This window comes from Fundulus heteroclitus, chromosome 23 (assembly GCF_011125445.2).
Source record: "Fundulus heteroclitus isolate FHET01 chromosome 23, MU-UCD_Fhet_4.1, whole genome shotgun sequence".
In the NCBI taxonomy this organism is placed as follows: Eukaryota; Metazoa; Chordata; class Actinopteri; order Cyprinodontiformes; family Fundulidae; genus Fundulus; species Fundulus heteroclitus.
The window spans coordinates 23,080,262-23,101,431 of record NC_046383.1 but is presented as its reverse complement, the minus strand read 5'-3'; the positions used below and the strand labels follow the sequence as shown (position 1 = coordinate 23,101,431).

Below are 21,170 nucleotides of genomic sequence, written 5' to 3'. Positions count from 1 at the left end.
CTTTAAGTATGTTCCAGTTTTGCTCCTAATTGACTGACGCTGGAGGGCATTCAGCCATCACCCAAAATCTAATATTAGGGAATGTAGCATGACTGCAGGTCATTTTGACTTTGTAAAGTGCCTTGAGATGACATGTTTCATGAATTGGTGCTATATAAATAAAATTGAATTGAACTGAATTGAGAAATGAAACAATTGTTTGTATATTTACAACAGAATACAAGATTGTTCTTTTTTTTTTTTTTACAATAAATTCATAATGTTTTATGTTGAGTTCTCAGGCGCATGTAATCCACTGCATTGGACATATCTGTAACTTCATGAAATAACGTTATTTAAAAAAACGTTATCATGTCCTAAGAAGAATAAAAAATCTTGACCATGGCTTTCATAATTTATGGATCAGAGGGTTAAAGACAGACATCGTGCCATCGCAAAATTAAGCCCTTCCTATGTATTTAACACTGTAGAATACACAACTTGATTATTACATAAACCAACCAGCTAAAGATTTCTTTGGACATGTCAAAGCTTTCTGTCTCATCGTGCCATGTGTACCACACACGGGCAGCTGAACAGGAACAACACAGCTGCCACTGAAAGGTCAACGCAACGTCCAAATAGCATCGCTTAATCTCACACCACACAGTGCAGATGCGTTGGACGGCTGACGGTTTCAAGATAAAGTGAAGCTCAACACCCCATTTGATGTGAGATTAATTCAGTAAATATTTATTTGGCCACCTGGGAGCGCTCATGAAAAATGGAAATTTTATTTCCCAGAGGGTCAGTTGATCCTTTACTGTGAAAAAAAAGAAAGTAAATGAGACGATGACAGCGCAGAATAGCAACCAACCGGTCATAACGCAGCAGGACTCTGTGAACTCCTCCACACCGAGCTCCACTTTACATGAACTTTCCCCAATGGGAGCAGATTACACTTGATTCTCCACAAAAACCTCCTTTATTTCTTCACACTTAGATCCATGTAAAAGATGTTCTTCAGAACACCAGCATAGATGACAAGAAAGGAAACAGTGTGATATTAATATAAAAAAACAGCTCCTGAACTTCAGACCTGTCAACTGAGCAGACTAATTAACCCTTATAATTAACTAATTAGAAGCTTGATACATCTTTGTTGCACTATAAAGAGCGGAGCTCCTACATTGTTTAATATTCTAAGCAATAACTGTTTCATTTAAATTTTATTCAATCTCAATTCTGTTTTTATTCATAAGCTGCAAAATAAATGACTAAATATTAAAGATAAGATTATATTAGCAGCTGTCAGAGCAGCACAAGTAAAAATTGTTGCTCTTTTCTGTTATGTTATTAATTTTTGCTTTCATTTTTGTGAAAACACCATTATGTTACGGCACTACTCAAGATTATCATATCCAGATAATTTTTATACCAGCGCATTACATGTTCAGTTATGTAAAGAATATATTTTTATGTAACAATAAAATTCTGCACTGAAAGTGTTTTTGCACTTTTCACTTTTCAACTTTATCTAACTGACTGACTTCTACCTTGGCACAAAAGGTTTTCTTAGAAAAACACAGCTGCTGTATCGCTGTTCTTTGAAGAGCAGCAACATCATCTGATGAAAGCGCAGCGAATATCCGGCACGGGCTATTGCAGCAACATTGTTTTGTTTTTGTCACAGCTTCCTGGTTTCACCAACGATCACAGTTAAAGAGAGGTAAAAAAAAAAGAAAAAAAAAACTCAGACAAGAATGTGGTAAAAGCTGCTACCCGTATCTCACTCGAGAGAAGGAGGCACACCTCTGGGTGTAGCGCTGATAGTCAGTTTTTTTTTTTTTTTTTTTTTACTGTTACACATGTGTCTTTTCAGACTGAATAAAGTCGCGTTTCCCCCTGCAGACGGCATACGACTTCCCCGGCTCCCTCCGCCATCATCTGATTTGCATGCTCTAGCACTTCCTTTCTAATTTAGGATCCACATGTTCACCCACTTTAACACGACACGACTTCTCCACTTTATCTATTTTGGAAGCGTGCTCCACAAAAAGCGGATCCTTGCGTATTTTTGGGGGCACTGACACTGTTCTGTGCATCCACGGGGAACTGCAACTTTGGCCTAAATCTTCCTCTCAGTTCTTTGAAAGCTAGAGTGTAACAGGAGAAATAAAGCTATAAAGTACTCCATACATCCTTCTACTACATCCTTCCGCTTACATTCCTCATCTTCCTTCTAAATCTCCATCTTCACATCCTACTTCCTAACGTGTCCGCCGCAGACGGCCCCGCGGGAGTCTGCTCCCCCAGCAGGAGCTTCTGGCACGAGGAGCCTTCTGGCAAGTCCGACAGTCTCCACAGGAGCCCAAATGTGTTTTTGGCGTTCGGATTGAGTGTCGTGGCCATCCGGGCTGAGCCAACCTGGCTGCTGAACCGGACAGTGACACAACGCAGCGACCGCAAAATACTACGCATGTCTCATCACACTCGTCGCAACAAAACACACCCAGTCCCTGCTGTTGGGTATTAGATAACAAATGAGCTCTTTGTGCCTTTGGGGGGGGAGCACATGCGCGGACCCTTGCACCCACCCCAGCAGCTACACACAGGACCAGAATTCCAGGCGAGGTATTCCACTCATTCCTCTGATTCTCCATGAGGTCCACGCCTGGAAAGAAGCAGCCAGACCATCACCATCGGCCAAAGACACGCCTCTCCTAAGTCCTCCTCACTGGAATTCCCCTGTAATTCCCCTTTACTAACAGAACAGAGATAGTCTCATAATTTGGCACCTGTTTCACACACAGCAGCTACATCGGTGCAATGCTCCCTGGGAGTTTCTGTCTGTCCATGCAGAGGGTCTGTGCATGTGTGGGCGTTCGTCCTCATTCCTTTCACGGTCAGCTCGTGTGCATCCGAGCGCCGTGGGTGCACGGGCTCACTGGAAGGGCAGACACAGTGCATCTTTGTCCAGGCTATGTCATCTTTATTATTTTTTTTTTTTTCAAATAGTGCACCTATATGCCTTGATAAAACTGTCTGAAACATAATAAAGTGCAAATATGGCACATGTGAGAATGTAAATAATCCCAGAGGCTTGCCAAAGCATTTGTACCCTGGGATTTTATCATGTTACCCCAAACTTCCATTTCTTTTGCTGGGATTTTTCTGTGACAGAAACACAAAGTAGTGCATAACTGTGAAAGGAAATTAGACATGAGTGTCAGATTTTGGTATAAATAAAAATTTGAAAAGTGTGGAGTGCCCCTAACAAAACTCCCTCCCAACAAATTGCTTCCAGAACTAATCTAAGTTGTCCACAGGTGTGTAAATGAATCTAATTATAAATCCAGCCGATCTGTGAAAGTCTCAGAGTTTTTCTTTTTTAGAGAGCATCCGTGAACAACCAGTATCACAGAGTCTAAGGGACAAACCAGACAGGTCAGATATAAATTAGTGAAGGGGTTCAAAGCAGAGGTAGGTTATAAAACGAGATTGCAAGCTTTAGACATCCCAGAAGGAACTGGTCATACAAAAAAAGGGAAGAGTGTGGTCCATGTCCAACCCTACAAAGACATGGACATGGGGATGCTTTGCTTCAGCAGGGAGAGGGAAGCTTGTCAGGTTTAATGGGAAAATAGATGGAGTGTAGCTGGAGTGAGCCTCAAAATACTCGCAGCTGTATTTGCAATGAGCGGTGGTTCTACAAACTATTGTCCCAGGAGTTAAACACAAATGTGTGACACGCTTTCCAGATTTTTCTTTGTAACAAACTTTGAAAACCATGCATCGTTTTTCTTCCATTGCACAATTATATTTTACTTTGTGTTGGTGACTAACATACAGGTCTAATGAAACACACAGGACTGTGGTTGTAATGTGACAAAATATGAACCAAGGGGTTGGGATTTTTTATTAAGGCTCTCCAGACTAAAAGCTTCAACTGCAAAATGACAAAATTTTCCACTAAATCCACCATATCCTGCCCTTAGTTCTTAGAAATAAGCCCCATTAGCCACCGAGTAAACTTCTGAAACCCCTTCACGTGTGAGGAAAAACACCTTACCCTGAATTTGTTTCCTTAGTTTGTTAGGGAATTGAAGGCGTCGTTAACAATGGGCCTGTTTAATCCATAATACTGCTTAGTGATAATTAAAGGGGGCCTAGTATGCTTCCTTTTAAACGAGTTAGGATAGGTCTATGGGCTATAAAGACATGTTCATTACATCTTTTGCACAATATCTTTCTCAGATAATGTGATTTCACTTCCCCATTTCTGGAGTGTTTACACTCGCACTTTATACACGTGAAAACGGCTGCAAACCGATGAAGAATGGTACGTCCGTACCTCTTTAACCCTGAGTCAGACCCAGAAGCAGAAGAAGTGGAGCCTCCTGCACCAGCAGCAAGGTTGCAGCGAGCGCTTTCTGAGCGGTAAGTTTATAAATGGACACAGGGCTATTAGTAGCCTGTTGTTAGCTAGTGCTAAATGACAAATCATGTTAATGCCGAACAGCCATTGTACGGCACATACGGCGGTAAAGTCAGCTGATGATGAGCTCCGTTTGGGTGGCTAGGTGAGGGGCAGTGCCCGTTAGTTGTGAAGTAAAAATCGTCTGGTTTACTAGACACCAACAAAACATGTACGTATTACCAAAAGAAACATCTGGTTGGCTTTTTTTAGCGCTTAAACTGCTTCTAGAAGCAGTTAAGACCCAAAAGAAAGTACAAAAACGTGGAAAAAGTAAAATTTCCACAATAGGTCCCCTTTAACAATGAATTCAGTTTTTCGCTCTGCCGACACACCTGACACTTTTGGATAATAATAAGTACAGAAGGATTTAGAAAGCCACATGCTATTTGTAATATTTGCAGGCACATTTGGCTAACTTAAATTTGCGATTTGGTCTCGCTCTTTACAAGGCAGCGAGTCCAGACAGAGAAATAAAACTAAGCGGGTTCCTCTGCGCAGCTGTTCGTCCAAACAGAGTCATCATCACCTCGTTCCTGTTCCTAGAATCAAACCTGCACAGTAACCACCACGAGCTAATGAGCGAGACTGAAACAGATGCACATCTAATAAGCACACAGTGCTAATTTCATCACAGCTGTCTCCTTTCCTGTTGAGCTACGTCTATCAGCGTATTACAAGCTGCGTGGACAGGGGCTACGCGCCGTCTGGTCGCTGATGTATGGCGTGGAGATATGCTAATTAGTGGCCTGCTCTGTTCTCAGTGTGTGTTGATATGACTATGCAAACAGTGGTCTGACACAAATTCACAGCTACTTTCAGGTTGGTATGTGGACAGCACAATATTACACTACAATGCCATTTTTACTGTGAAACAGATAAGCAATGTCGTTTTTTTTTTTTTTTTTTAATGGCGAGGCACACCAGCGAATCACCATGCACTTGAGATCCTGTTGCTCCGGGCTGGTTCAGAAGAGATTGTGGAGCTCCTGATAAATTTGTGTAGCCCTGCAGCAAGGATCATCCTGCTCATGGAAGCTGCTGTCATAAGGCAGTGCTGAGCACACGGAGGGGTGGAAGAACAACTGGGTGAAAAATGCTTAAGTTACAGCAACAAAAAAAAGAAAAAAAAAAAAAGAAGTGTGCCGCCAAAACTTCCTCACAAAACAATGGACTGTAGCAAGATGATCTACCTACAGACTACTCGATAAAACCATTTCCAAATGAGATGATGTAATATATGCTTTTTGAAGCACACGCACAACTGAAAACGAGTAAGCTTAACAACTCAAATCAGTAAAAGGACCAGACAGGATTGTGACACGGATCAGTAGATTCTCAGCATTTTTCAGTACCTTACATTTTGGCCATAACATCAATGGAGCCAACGTTTGAGTCTGCAGCCTGTGTTTTTGTTCTCTTAAATACAAGAAAAGAAAAAAAAAAGACAGTGGTTGTACAGAAATAAAAGGAGCACCGGTCATCACTTATTTAAATTTAAACTATTTTAGAACTTCAATTGGTGTGTTGTTATGCATCCAGCACTAAGCTGGCTAGCTAAAACGATAGTCTGACCAATTAAACAGCTAATATTATATGATACTTGTGTAAAAAAGAGATAACAGTTGACACAATGAGCCAGTCATAAATCCTTTGGCAAATATTAAATTAAATTAAAAATGTTTGAATACATCTAAACCAAAATAGTAATAATGGCATGACATAAGTCACATTATTACTTCATTAGTCAACCTTTTACTTCGCAGTGGTAGGGTTAAATAATTTCTGCTTTTCAGTTGTAAAAAAAAAAAAAAATCAATTAGACTCATCATTAGGCCCATTGCCAACTACAACCGATGGAGTTGCATTCATATTGCAGCATAAAATTGTTCAGAATAAATGAGAACCTCCAACTTCAATGGCTGAGCAGACGGTTTATGCTCTTATGTGGTAGCACTATTATGAAGAAACCACAACCGTTTAGTTTACTATGACGAGCGAAGTTATCAAAATTAAATGTTGTGTTTGATTTTGCACAAAACCAGCTTGTTATTATTACTACCAGCTGCATCTAAATGTATATGTTAATTTAACGTCTAAACATGATTTTAGATACTTAAGTTTCACCTGTAAATTAAATGAAGTCCAATTTTAGCCTAGAGATAAAAAACAGAGATTTATTTAATTAACTTAAAAATGCTCACTGGGATAAAAAGATAAATAGATTGATGTTTTTTTAAAAAAAACATTGCATTATTTCACTTCACAGTTTCTCAGCTGACTGATATTTAGGATGCTTTGTAATAAATATTACAAACTGATAAAAGAAAGCTGTTGTTAGGGTATTATTTTGGAAATTTATCCTAAACTGGTGACACACCTGGGCTAAGAAAAAAAGCTCTAAATCAATAGATAACTCCATTACTGTGAGCTCATCTGATTGAAGCAACCCAAATACTCACTGCAGTGCTTTATTGAACACACCAGGGATCAAATATACTTCAATTGCTTTGGTGACCTCTCTAAATCTATAGGAATTGGCCGCCAATAGCTGCACGTCAAACAGCATAGAGGGAGTTGAGTGCAGCTCAGGAGAGCACAGGCTGTTTCCATGGAGTCAAAGCTCCAATTGGGAGGTAATTAGATGCCTGTTGTGTCTCCACTGTGACGCCCCATCCTCTCTCTTGTATTTCCCCCCCGAATCCCTTGTTTGCCCTCCGTCTTTCTGTCTCCGTCTCTCTTTCTCTTGTGACGGGGCGACTCCAGACGTGAAGTCCATCTGTCACGGCCCGTCAGCGAGATCAGCCCCATCGTCCCCGTGTCAGTGGCAAAGCTGCCACGGAGCCAAAGCACATCCGAGGGCCTGTCAGAGGCACAGGCCATCACAGTGCTGGGTCCTTTTCTCTGTCAAGCTCTTTACAAGTTCAAAAGCACTGTAGTGTGATTGAGAAGAAAAAAAATACACACGAGGAGAAGGTACATTGGGGTCAAAAGTTTTTTTCAGAAGTTTGAAACTGCAGCAAGTTATTTTGCAACCAACATCTATTTCAACATTAAACATGTTCAGTTTGGTGAAATCAAATAATATAATATAATAAATATAATATAATATAATATAATATAATATAATATAATATAATATAATATAATATAATATAATATAATATAATATAATATAATATAATATTAAATAGTGAATGCTGCTTGTCAGGACTTTGAAGCAATCAACTGGTTCCCTTATATAGGATATTTTTGACCAATCTGTATAATATGATTGAATTTGACTTTGTAAAGTGCCTTGAGGTGACATGTTTCATGAATTGGTGCTATATAAATAAAATTGAATTGAACACTGGAATTCACCAAAACTAAAAATCTATGGCTGTTGTGACTGTAGAATATTTTTACATTAAGGTCAAACGTAAAATATATGTTTTGACTGAACGTCAAAACATCAGAGGTATTAATAAGTGGCAATGGGATAGCAATACAATTATAGAGCCGCTACCAGGTAGAGAAGACCTAAAAGCTGCAATGGAGGGAAGATGACTCGTTGTAAGCTATTTTCAATATCAGTAAATAAATCTAGAGGAAGCACAAAGGCGTTATATGTTTAAAAAAGAAAACAGGTTTTTCCAATAGGCCCGACCAACACAACGAGGAGAGAACAAGACTTTCTGCAGATAACAGGAAGGCTCAGTGGATGCAGAAGAGTTGCTATGGTTCATCCTTTTTGAGCTCTCAGGCTGTCTGCCATCAAACGTGCTGGAATTGAAAACGTCAGAGTTAATGTATCGTTTTAGTAATGCTAGCCATGGTAATCACTAATATAAGACGTTAAAGCCAATCGAAAATGTTAGAGCTGAATGCGTTAGGGCTGAACGTTTATAATGACAGTTTTCTCTCATGTGGTGTGACAACGCTTCTGCTCCTAATAAAAAATAAATAAAAATAATAACGATCGCTCAGGCTGGCGCGAAAAAAGCATTTTTTAATACTGTCCTTATATCTTCTTTTACTGTAGTTCTTAAAGGGAAATGGGCATTGGTAACTCCAATCCTTAAAAAAAAAAAAAAAAATCAAAGATTTGAAATCAAACACAAAATTATGACCGATGCATCTCAAAGTAATCTGCAATGGAGAATATCACAAGCTAAAGTCTCCTCTGCACAATGAGTCACGTTCCAGTGAAGCCGATTTCCAGAAAAACTGCATTGCCACAGGTCAACCGAGGCGTCCTGTCAGTCTTCAGAGCAGAGCGGGGAGATTCTTCGGCGCACACAAAGCCCTTCCCCTGTGCACAGCTCCAGCATAAACCTTCTGAAGACGATAAAGCTGTCATCTCTACGAGACTAACTGGGTCTACCTCCCCATTTCCCGGCCCTTAAAAGACCTTCCCAGACTGGGCTCCCTCTCCGGAAACGTTCCCCCTTCGTGTCCATGCTGAAACTCCACCACCTCATTAACAGGGCCACTGTTATTCCCCGCAGATCCAGCTGGAAGGAACACGATCTGCCCCGCCGCCTGTACCTGCTGCGTTCTTGTTACCGCTGACTTCTGACCGACCCCAGCTTCCGGTGGCTCATATACCTGCATGGCTCCCTGTCTTCGGCACTGCCGAAGCAAGCTGTCTCTTTTAATTCCCGTCTGATCTCGGCTGCTTAGGGAGGCAGGCCTTCGTGGACGGAGCACAGACAAGGTCAGCTGAAGCGGTGAACCCAGAAGAGCCCCGAACAAAGAGCTGCTCGATCACTGGGGAGCAGGGGACGACGACGCGACAAGAGGGCGGCGGGATTCGCAGCATTTGATTTTAATTATCGCCAACAAGCATCGCATGCAACGGCGTTTATTTTTACTATCAAAACACTATAAATGAGCCCTCAGACAGCAAGACGGCGTGGTGCAGAGAGTCGGTGTACGCGTTCCGGCAGCAGCTGTAGCGTCAGGAGCAATATCAGCAATCTGGATACAAACGTTTTCTCACTTATGTCTTCTTCAGACAGGGCTGGTTTTACTTTCATCCACATTGCAGTAAGCCGTGAAAGGCGTATAATAAATGCTCTGCAAGCTATTCCTGTATTGCCCGTAGGTGAAAAAGGCTGAAACCCTTCTCTGGATTCTCTACTGGATGACCTTTAAAACTATCATGAATGTTATGAATTCAAGATGAAACACTAACAGTCCTGCACCTGCTGCGTAGTATGCCTGTCCCCCTAGAGACAAGTGTCTTCTGCTGCAGAAATCCCAGCAAATAAACAAGGAGCTGATGCTTTACTGTCATGTTATTCAGTTTAAGCAAGCGTGCATCTCTTGAATCTGCAAAGGAACATGCAATCACCTTCAACGGTGACCCTGAACCGGGGGTCCCTGGGTCAGATTCAGGCCATTAGCTCGGTCCATCTGGCCCAATGAGTGTTAAATTATTAACACACCCCACAATTTGATGCTGGAAAAAGTTGCAGCCCACCTCAGATGGAGTCACTGATGGCAGCAGATAAAAAACAAAGCAGATGAGCTCGACTCAGATGCTATACCATCCACTGACATACATTAGCAAGAAGCATGCGGCTCAGCACAGAGTCTCATCGGTTAGATCGGCGACACGCAAGAAGCCACAGACCAGAGCTTAAGACCAAAGCTTTACTTTACTGGCAGATCTTTGTTGTGCCTGATTGGAAAGTTTTCCGTGCAAGCTGATTCGCAAGTGGAGCAATAGAGCCCTGAAAGCGTGTCATTTGGTTCAACAATTTCTCTAAGCTTTTGCCTCATTTAGATGCCATCTAGTAAGATAAAGTCAACTATTTCTATGACCAAGAAAGCTTTCAGTGCTTTACTTCCGGCAAGCAATTAAAATAAAGACTATTTTGTAAGTTATTTTAAGCAATAATTTCCCCTGGTTAAAAATGCATAAACAACACAAATAATAGTAATAAATGAAAGACAAAATAAGATGACTCTAAGTATCATAGGCTGGCCTCAATACTGTAGACTTATACTGTAGAGCAATTGATGCTGATCACTCCTGAAGACTCAGGTGATGCTAATTTATCATTATTAATTACTATTATTATTATTATTAGTTATACTAGTACTAATAGCAGCAGCAGTAGTAGTAATATAGTAGTAATAGCAGTACTATCATTAGTATTAGGAAATAAGGCGCACAGATATATTACATAATAGTTAATTAGGTGAGCCCAGTCAGATTTCTGTGGTGTTCATGATTTATTCTCTTATACAAATGTGACAGAAGCAGAAGACACGCATGTCTTCATAAATTCCCCTTTAAGCAGTAACATTTCCAAATGTCCATCCTATTCGCATTGTTCCATCAAATTACTTCTATGTATTATACTTCTTATAATACAGAGACTATTTTATCAAGGATTCCCTGCTCCGAGCACACATTTCAATTTGCATCTTCCCTAATAAATGAACAAGAGCCTTAACCCTCGCGTCACGCGCCCTCTAAAATTAGGTAAGATCTGTGCCATGTACCCAAAACCCGGACAACTGTCAGATGTGACATCTGTTGAACTTGTGTATTGCTGCTACATTATTTCCGGAGATTCATGCCATTATTAACCCTTTCATCCGAATGTACCAGAAGTAAAGAACACGATGACTCGCTGGATCCCCCTCTTTAAGGAGGCGTGCGCGCCGCTGACTCACGGCTCACCGTGTTTTTTTTTTTTTTAACGGTAGTAAAGTGATGCAAGGCGCGACACATCTTTTACATCAGAATGCACGATGAGCTCATGCATGTGCGTCTAGTAAAGTTTCAGCCGCGACAACACTGCGTTTTAATCACGGTGTTAACGTAAACACACGCACCCATACCCCAGAGGTGGGCGCACAGGCTGTGGGCGTGAGCGCAATCTTAATATGCTAATAGGGTTAGTTGTTGCTTTTTTCACCACACTCACCAGTACTAAACTGGGATCCCCATCTCCGATCCGGCGTGTGTGTCCGATGTAAAGCCAGTAGATCTGCCCTACGTGCCAGATATTCCCAAATGAATCGGCGGTCACAGCGCAGTTGATTCAGCCGGCATGAGTGGGAGAAGTATAGACTCCAGAAGTGCCGCCGCCGGGTTGGCAAAAAGTGCAGCAAACGTCAGCTGGTTAGAGGTCCTGGTTCTGGACAGATTTCTCCCTCGGTGATCAGGGGCCAGTGGTAGATGCCAAATGAGCCGGGGCAAAGCGCGTCCCTCAAGGCGTGCTGACCCTCCCGTTCTGCGCCACGGAGACACGGAGGACTGCAAGGTGCACCCGCACGTCCTCTAAAGCCTAGTGGGTGAAGCGGAGCGGAGGAGAGGGAGGACTACTCACACGGCCGTCAAGGAGGTGAAATTATAACTGCTTCCACTTTATATTTTCAAAATAAGGTACTGATCAAAAACCCTATTTAATATAGATACGTCATTTGTATTTTTTGCTTTTATTGAGTGAGTCTCAGAAAGCGCAGTCTATTATTTTATCTGTATTTTTTTCCGCACCATTTTTTGTAAAGTAAAGTGCCAACATTATCTCTACAGTTCCTGTCCTGTTTTGGAATAACACATCTCTCCTCCTTCCACACATCTTGCTGCACACCGATTATCAGCTGGCTTAAAATAGGCTTCTACAGTATGCGCAAAATAAATTCAACGTCAAACATTAACTTAAAAAAACTTTGTGCAAATATTTTGAAATAAAAACATTTGCATTTAAAATAATGACTAAAAAATATCACACCATGAGAATCTTATACAGGCAACACCTACAGTGTACAGACATTGGATGTGTGTACATAAACTAAGGCTTGTTAAGGCAGTTTGTGCTGACATTTTTAACTTGTTACCCAGACTTATTAGGAATGTTTGAATACTTCAGCCAGCTGTCGTTAAATCAGTCAAAAGTGTCTGCAACCACTCGATAGGCTCATTGGTTTATATAAAATAAATTATAAATAAATAAAAACAAGTAATCCACAGAGCACATTTCAATCAAGTTGTTTACGCTAATCTTCTTGACCCCAAAAAATTATCAAGGGCGAATTAGAATAATTTAGCAGCAATGTAGATTAACGAGTAACTTTTAAAAAGCAACTGAACATCCTGGTCATTTTTGGACTTCTGGGGCTCCTCAAGCTAAAGACATTTATGTAATTCCCCTCATCATCCAAAGAGGTAGTCCAAATGGGTGATCTGTCACATAAAGACACGTTTTATGATGTTTATCAGCCTAAGACTGGTTTGGGATCAGATGTTTGTGCTTTTATTCTGAAGGCCACCAAGATTTTCAGAAGTGTGGCATAGTTTCCCTGGATGGTAGTTTTATTTCACTGTGACAGAACATCATAATCTATTCTGATTAAAGAAAATCAAAAGACTTTAAATTATTTTATGATTGTTTTCTTTTCTGCTGTGTAATCCACATAATGTTTAAAGCAATACCAAAGGGACAAAATATCAATTTACTCCATAATCTTTTCGTTAGCTGATGAGTCATGTCTTCCTTTAATGAGGCTTTAAAGCAAATTACAGGAATAAATTAACCCCCTTTTAACATTTGGTCTCTGGCAAATGTGGCTCTATTACTCCAGGCTGATTGACACCCTCTAACCATGACCCCCGAATGATCAGGCCATGGCTGAATATGGAAATGAAACTCTGACATTCATGCCATTTTCCATTGAAACCTGAATACATTAAACACCATCGAACACAAGAAAAAAAAACAACAACCGATGTGACCTACATCGGATAATTTTTTTTAAATATTTGGAGAAAAGAGAGACAAAAGGGAAAACATGGATTTACACAAAAAAGTGGATAAAATGCATAAGCGGATTTTCTGAAGCTTTTGCACTTGCTGCTGAGTCTTATAAACGAGGGGAGGGATAGGTCTGACATTGCCCTAAAGGACAGAGATAAATCTCACCGTCTTACATGGACTGCACTCACACCTACGTATAGGAGCAGATGCTGCAGCTGCTGCTGCAGTGAGAGGTGAAAATTAACGAACATGCAGACACGGTGTTTCATACACACTCACACAGCCAACACCTATCTGCTCAGTGGGATGTGCCAATTCTACTTAACGACTACAAGAATTATTGTTTCATCTAGAAGCTTTATTTTCTGCCCCTGGATATAATTTTCCTTTAACTACGGTGAGGTTTCATTTAGCAACTTTTTTTCCGACTCAGAATTTAGTGTCAGTTCGCTGCATCTAACGACAGGACATTGATTTAGTGTCTAAAGCGCACAGGTACACACACACTAAGATAATTCAGCTCAATCCGTTCCTAATACCAGTGCCTGCATGTTTACCCACAGGTCACGCAGGGCGACAACAGATCCGCAACCAGATAACAGCTTCTACTTCTCCAGGAACTAGACTACAAGCAAAGGTAATATAAGGCAATAACTATACACTGATCTGTGAGGATCCAGCAGTCAGTCAACACAGATAGAGCAAAAGTAAGTATTCTGGTGACTTGTAGACAGGTAAACTGATTCATTTCATAGCTGTCAGAGTCCTCAGGTGGGAAGTTTAATTTAGGTGAACGTTGGACTTGAGGAAAAGCTTAGCTATGATTACATTAGTTGCACTGCACCCCTCAGGAAAAATGAAAAAAAAAAAAAATGCATCTAGCCGTAACTTTATCCTCAATATTGAGCTGATGATTACCAGCACCTCTTTGTGCAGGACTGACTGCAGATTAAAGTTCTTTCCATTACACTTAAAAAAGCCAGCCACCTCTAGATAGATTTTTCCTCGTCCACAAGAAACACTTTTTGCCCCGTGGTCATAAAATACAGCTGAAATGCTGGATTTAAAGGTAAGCAACAAGCCACAGCTAAAACATGTGCACACAACACAGTTCCTGCCACAGCGTACACAGATGGCTTGAACAGGGAGTTAGCTGCCAGACCATGATGTGATCTTTATCTTGTGCCTTAGCCATATCATTCAAGTAAGTGAATGAATGAAAGTTTGACAGCAAATACAGTCTGACTATTTTAACTTCCCAATCAAACCACTACATGTATGGTACAAATACTCGTTACCATTAGCAGTAACATAGTATCAAATAAAATAACTTTTTAAGGCCATCCAGCTTGCTGTTGTGAGAAATTCAACTATTAAAGCTTGGCTGGTATAACCAGAGTTGTATAAAGTACTGAAATCTCGGAGTCAAGTAAAAGTAAAAGTACTTCTCTAAAATATGACTTTGGTAAAAGTCCAAGTCACTGACTGAAATGTTACTTGAGTTAAAGTCTTAAAGTATCTAAAATGTCTTGTACTTAAGTATGAAAATTACTGTAAAAATAGATGTACTCAAGTAATGTAATGAAAAGTATAAGTAAAAAGTAAAATAAAGCACATGCAGTTTGAATGACACTTTTTTTAGATTTTGGTAAACTTTGAAGGTCAAATTCACTTAAAATAATATAAACAGCCAAGTGCAGGAGAAATTTAGATCAAGTTTAGACAGAAAATACAACCTTTTTGTAAGCTTTCAGTTTTCCTTCTTCAAGCAAGGTCAGTGCTATGCACTTTAAAATTGTACACAACCAAGTGTAGGCAAAGGTGGTGTATACTAAGAACATGGTTAAGTGATAAACCAGGTCTAGTTAACCTACAGGAAGTGGTAAACCTGCGAACCGACACTTTTTTTGTAACGAGTAACTAAACCAAACATTGTAAATGTATCGGAGTAAAAGTATGCAATTAAGTACGGAAATATAGTTAAGTAAAAGTAAAAGTAATCAAAAAATGTTATACTCGAGAAAAGTATACAGTACTCCAAAATAAACTTAAGTGCAGTAGTGAAGCATTTTTACTTCGTTACTATACAACACTGAGTATAACAGATAGTGTCCTTGGATTATTAGTTGGGCAGCTACACAACGATACTGCCAGCTTAAACCCGCCTGGTGAGCAAAGCTCAGACTTATGTGGAAAAAAGTGAGAGTTGCATAATCACTGCAAAGCTTGATATGATAAAGTATTCTGGCAACACAGTTGTTTGGAGAAATGTAATGGCTGAGGACTATGTGCATCAGAGTAACAAACTTTGTCAGAACAAGAGCAGAATTCATGTGTTTAGGAATTACAGCTTTTGTCTGAAACATTCCTCTGCCACTGTGGGGAATTGCAGACATGGGGGACTTGCCACAGAACGCTTCTAAAACCCTTGGAGGGGCGCTGGTCTTTGAAATCTACAAGCTAGTGCAGTGTGCATGGAAGAATTTGGCCTGTCACCGCTGCTGATACGCTACCATGACAGCAGTGAAACCACAACAGCTTTTCCTCATGATAAAGCAGTTCAACCATCAGTAACGGTCTTTCCCTTCACAAAAAAAAAAAAAAAAAAAAAAAAAAACTGTGCACACAGCTTCAGCAAAAGCCACACGCATAATTTGTTATCACATTCTGTCAGGTTTTTCTTCTTCTGAATCGGCAAAGGAGACTAAATTTGTTAGCTTACAATACGATATTACGTGACAGTGCTGAATGTCTTTTCAGAGTCCAGAAAACGTATAAACTTACTCCAGCAAACTTCATCTGTGCAGCTCATCGTAGCTACCCTGTCTCTAATATTCATCTGTCTCTTTTGTCTTGTCATGTTCCTCTTGTTGTTGTTCCTCCTCCTGTGTGGGTTTTGCTCCTTGAAACCAAACCTCAGTTAATGACTTCACAAAACAGGGCGGTGGTGCCGTTCCAAATGTGAGAAAATTTCTCATTATGATTTCCAAATGTCCCGAGAAAAGCAAGCGGAAGCATAAACAAGAACATTTAAATATTTCTCACTGCCTCTGCCGCTCGAGCTCGCCGAGTGAAGGCATTAATGCAGTCTCGATGATGGATGCTTAAACAGCTGCACCCTTCACACTCAGAAAAGTCTCCAAGTTTGCTCGCCGCCGCCCAAAAATCATTTGCAAGCTGTTCAGAACACCTTTATGGGTAGCTGTTGCTTGGAGCCGGCGTGAGAGCACGACACGCGGAGGTGCCGTTAATAAACCTGGCAGTCGCGGATCAAATCTAGCGCTCACAGTCAGTGTGTGAGATGTTATCTTCGCAGAAACGACAACGTTCAGATGTTGCAGAGGTGAGAGGAGCTTCATTTTGAGACCTGGTTTTGCAAATTTGTGTTTCATTCTAAGGCCTGATGTAGAGTGACCAGAAAAGATTGAGTTAAATATGGTTAGAAAATAAATGCAAGACGGAACAAAGGCTTTACTTCTTTTAACATATCCTCTGCTTTCTCTCTGTGGCTCTCCTCTGACTTATAGTAGCTCTTAATGTTTGCTGCTTGTCTTGGTTCAGTGTCCTCTCACTCCCCCAGCTCTCTGCCTTTTGTGTATCTCTAACAACCCGGTTTCCCCGGCGCTCCTGCAGGGCCCAACGTGCCTTGCCAGCAGCGCATTCATTACCCTTGTCTGTTCGGATGTACCAAAACAATGTAAAACCACTTTGGCACCTGTTGCAAGTATAAATCACCCGTAAAACAGGGCTATAAGTCCCACTAAACAAATTAGGGCTTTGGTACGATTCCAGAAAGACAGCAAGCTGAGCTGGGAGACGTTGTTTTTTATTCTGCAGCGGGTTAACAGTGCTGAAAGTCAACCAGGTTAAAAAAAAACAAAAAAACGTAAGAAGAAATTGCAATGTAACTCGCATATAGCTGATGAACGCGAACAGCGAGGTAGAGAGAGAAAATAATCTAACAACAAAGGTTTGGCTGCCAGAGAGCAGAGCGACGTGTGCTTGCTGTTCTAATGTGGTCCAGCGCTCCTTGTGCAAAGTGCATGTTGGCCAAAAAACGTTGTTAGTGCCCTCACTGGCTGTCTGGGTGCCTTTCCCCAGGCACCTCTGTGTCTCTGAAAGGCTCTTTCTGTATGCTGCCCATCCTGTGACCACCTCTTAGAGTAAGAACAAAGTGAGATGACGCGAAGACAACCTTTTTGTTGTGTCTCCGGAGTAAGGGGGGGGGGGGGGGGCTGTCTGATTCTCCCAGCAGCAAGGCTTTTCTGAGAGTAAAACTGAAAACTAATAGGAACTCAACACAAAGCCTGAGAGTAGTCCTCCTAATACTCCAAATAAAATCAAGTCTCTAACAGGTTTTGGATTTTACAAGCTGATAAATAACTAGCTCCCTCCATCTTCCCATCAACTCTGACTACCATCCTTGTTGCTGCAGAAGGATCCCCACAGCCTCATGCCGCCAACACCATGTCATGTATTGATGTGCAGTGTTGGTCTTCTGCCTCACAGCATTCTGCATGGAGGTAAACAAATGTTTCATTTTGTTCTCATCAGTCAAGAGCACCGTTATCCTTCTGCATCTTTGCTGTGTCTCCAGCCAGGTTGGGAACTCAGCAACAGCCACTTCTTTTGGCTTTTGCACAGACCGGTCTGGTGTGTCCCTTCCTCTTCGTGTTGCTGTTTATTCACTAAAATCCACAGAATACCTGTAGTCATAATGAGATAAAATTACACACAGGTGGACTCTGTTTAGGAATTAGGGAACGGGACTTGCACTGGGTTTTATTAAGGGATACCAGAAGAAAGGCAGCTGTGCCTTGCACACTTTTCAGATTTTTGAAAAGCATGTTTAGTTTTTCTTTCATTTCACAGTCATGCATGTAGGTCTATCACATATAATTCCATTAAAATAAATTAACTAAACTAATCAACCCCTCCACGATGAATAGAGTCAAGGTGTTTCAATGCGATAAAGCCTGTCGTCACTGTATCTTGCTTTTACCTTACAGCTGCAAAGTCGGAGCTACTTAGAAAAAGGCCATGCAGACTGTTTGCACAGTGACAATGTTTTCATTCTGATGTTTTTCTTTCTCTTTCCTGCTAGCTTGTGCGACAGGTTAATAATCTGACTGTAATGAAAAGGGCATTAGGCATGCAGAATAACATGGTCACATGTGAGCACGTAGCTCACACTGAGATATGTACAGGTGTTTGACGACAGGGAGCAGAGAAGACAGCAAGAGAAGAGCGGGAAGAAAGTAATTGTAATTGTAAGCTTTTAAAAAGGACTCCTTCAGAAATGGTCTTGGTGATTCATATTTACATATTTAACTGTCCACAATGTGAGTGAGAGCTTCTGCGGGGGCGTTTGAGAACGCTCCAGCCTTCTTGATTTTTCCCTCCTCACCTGCGCATCCCGCCTGTCTGAGGAAGCAGCAGAGACTGCGATGACAAGCATCTATTCACAGACTGATCCTCCCACTCGGTGCTTACCCCTGCCATTCTGTCAGGAGTAGACGGGATAATTAATGACGCTGTTGTCAGGTATGCCCGGACGTCAATCACAGGCCGAGTTTTCAAGCAGGGTTCATAATCCCTTTCATGTTTGCTGGGGCTTGCTGGGGCGGGAGGGTCTGCGTGTGATTATCCCTTACAGAGAGGAGTCCCTTTAGCAGGATACGGGCCGCAGCTGGCCACTGTGGGATCAGGGAATTACAGGGCGTCACGCAGGGAAAAGAGCTGGCCGCTCAAAGAGGGAGTTTTACCTCATTTTATTTTTCCTTCAGTGTGTAGAAATCATACATAGACCCAATAAGAATATTTTACATATTTTATGGAGCTTTGGGCATTAGGTTTAGCACTTCTTGCTGATATAAGATGTTTGTACCCCTTGATATTTTGGGCATTGTGTCACATTAAAGCCACAAGCATCATTTATTACTGTGGTTTTATATGACAGACTTTTTTTTTTTTTTGGAGATTTTTCACAGCTCTAGTGGCTCGCTTTTTAACGCAGTAGGCTGACAGGAAGGGGGGTGAGACATGCAGCAAAGGTCCACGAGTTAGAGTCGAACCCAGGTGGAGCGCATTGAGGACTAAGGCCTCCGAACATTGGTGGCGATACCTGCATGCGCCACCAGCACGCCCATGTGACAGACTTATAAAATAGTGCATATGCAGCCTCAAAGTGAGGCACAGCGTCCTGTGCCTGCCACTGTTCCTGTTGATCGAGAGGGTACCGGTAGCCAATGGGCAAAAGAAGAAGAAGGTGAGGAAGATGTGTCAGTATAGGCAGAGAACTAAGAGGAAAGGCAAGAGTCCAGGACTGACAGTAGGGACTTTAAAGGACACACACTGTGTGTTCAGGAGACTTAGTGTAAAGGAAGTAAGGCTAGACGCTTAGGAGCAGGGTTCTAGCTGTTCTACCATGGTGTGGATGGGAAGAGAAAGGGTGTTTGAGGTATTTTGACAGAGTGTCAGACAGGGTGACGCGTCTAAAGCTAGAAATCGACTGAGTCAAATGAAGAGATGCAAAATATATTCAGAATGCAGAAGGACAGATGGTGGTAGACTTTTGAAAAAGTTTGGAAATGGCAGTAATGTATGCATCCTTTCAGAAGAGGCAGGATCATAGGGTTAATTATAAGACCGAAGGAAGGAGCACACATGTGGATCAGGAACTCAGCGACTGCAAGGTAGCGGCTGGTGAAAGTGTTGCCAGACAGCACAGGATGGTTGGTTAACAGAAATACTCTAATGGTGAGGAAGATGAAGAGGAAAAAGTGGTGGAAGTTGAAAAAAGAAGAAAGCTTCATGGCTTTCAGTGAGGAGTTGAGACAGGTTCTAGGTGGACAGAAGGTGCTTCCAGATGACTGGACATGTACAACCAATGCTGCCAGGGAGACAGGTAGGAGAGTACTTGGTATGTGCTGTAGAAGAAAAGTTGACAAGGCGACTCGGTGGAGGAATGAGGATGTACAGGAGTTTGTTCACAGAAATAAATATGCTAGGAAGAAATTGGACACTTTTAGGACTGAAAATAGTCTCCAGGACCACGTTTCTGAAAGAATGGCCGATCTGCCCCCTGAGTAGAAAGCTGCTACTCTGGGTAGCCAGGCGCCGCCGTCTTGCAGAGCGGAGAAAGGGTTAAAATAGGATGGGTGAGGGAAAATAAAAAAGTGCATTAGTTGCACTGTCAATCAGGTAACTAAACTCAGCGTCCAATCAACCCTGGAGTTGAGCGCGAGCACGAATCTGAAAGAAGCCCTCATCAATGGAACGCAGATAACACGATTCACCATGACAATGGCAGGAAATTAGAAGCCTCCAAGTGCAAATTTGAATTATAAATCTTTAATGAAGGCATATAGAGATTATTAAACCATAACTAACAAAAAGAAACAATGCTGTTGCTGAAAAAGTCAATGCATGAATGATATGAGAGTTACGTGACAGAGAATTAAGCTGTATTCTCACACTTCACTCGTTCAACACAAAAGGGTGAGGGGGAGGGGGGGGCAACGATTACGTGTCTAGGTGCAACCCGACAGGTAATTAAAGGACGTGGCAGCAAATCATGATGAAGTATGAAAATACAGTTTGATCAGGTAAGGTTAAGTTATGTCATTCTTATATTCAACTGTACTTAACTAACCAATTGATTGGCTTCATTTTTCTTTGCCAGCATTTGACTTCACCCATCCTTCTAAAAGTTTTTTGGCACTGATTTTCTTGTAGGTTTATAATTTGTGCTAACCTCACTTTAAATTAATCATATAGGCTATATTTATATTTTAAGTTGATGTAAAGATGCCATTATTTAAGTGAAGAAATGTACCATAGCTCTAACAGTGTTGGGGGAGGTTGGTGGTTGGAAATATATGAATGGAAACTAAAATATATATGGTTGGAAAATTAGAGCTGGAAGTCTGAAAATTTGATACAGAAAAAAAATA

The 21,170-nt window shown here is 41.3% G+C and overlaps 1 protein-coding gene across 2 annotated transcripts in view; it reads right to left on the bottom strand.

The window, feature by feature from the left end:
- LOC105917441 (ras-GEF domain-containing family member 1C) overlaps window positions 1-11,758 on the bottom strand; it is a 33,642-nt gene extending 21,884 nt beyond the window's left edge. For both annotated transcript variants that reach the window (XM_012852283.3, XM_021310791.2), the window contains exon 1: window positions 11,383-11,758. The gene's annotated coding sequence lies outside the window, so the exon portion shown is untranslated. The remainder of the gene's footprint in view (window positions 1-11,382) is intronic.
- Between the last annotated feature and the right edge of the window lie 9,412 nt (window positions 11,759-21,170).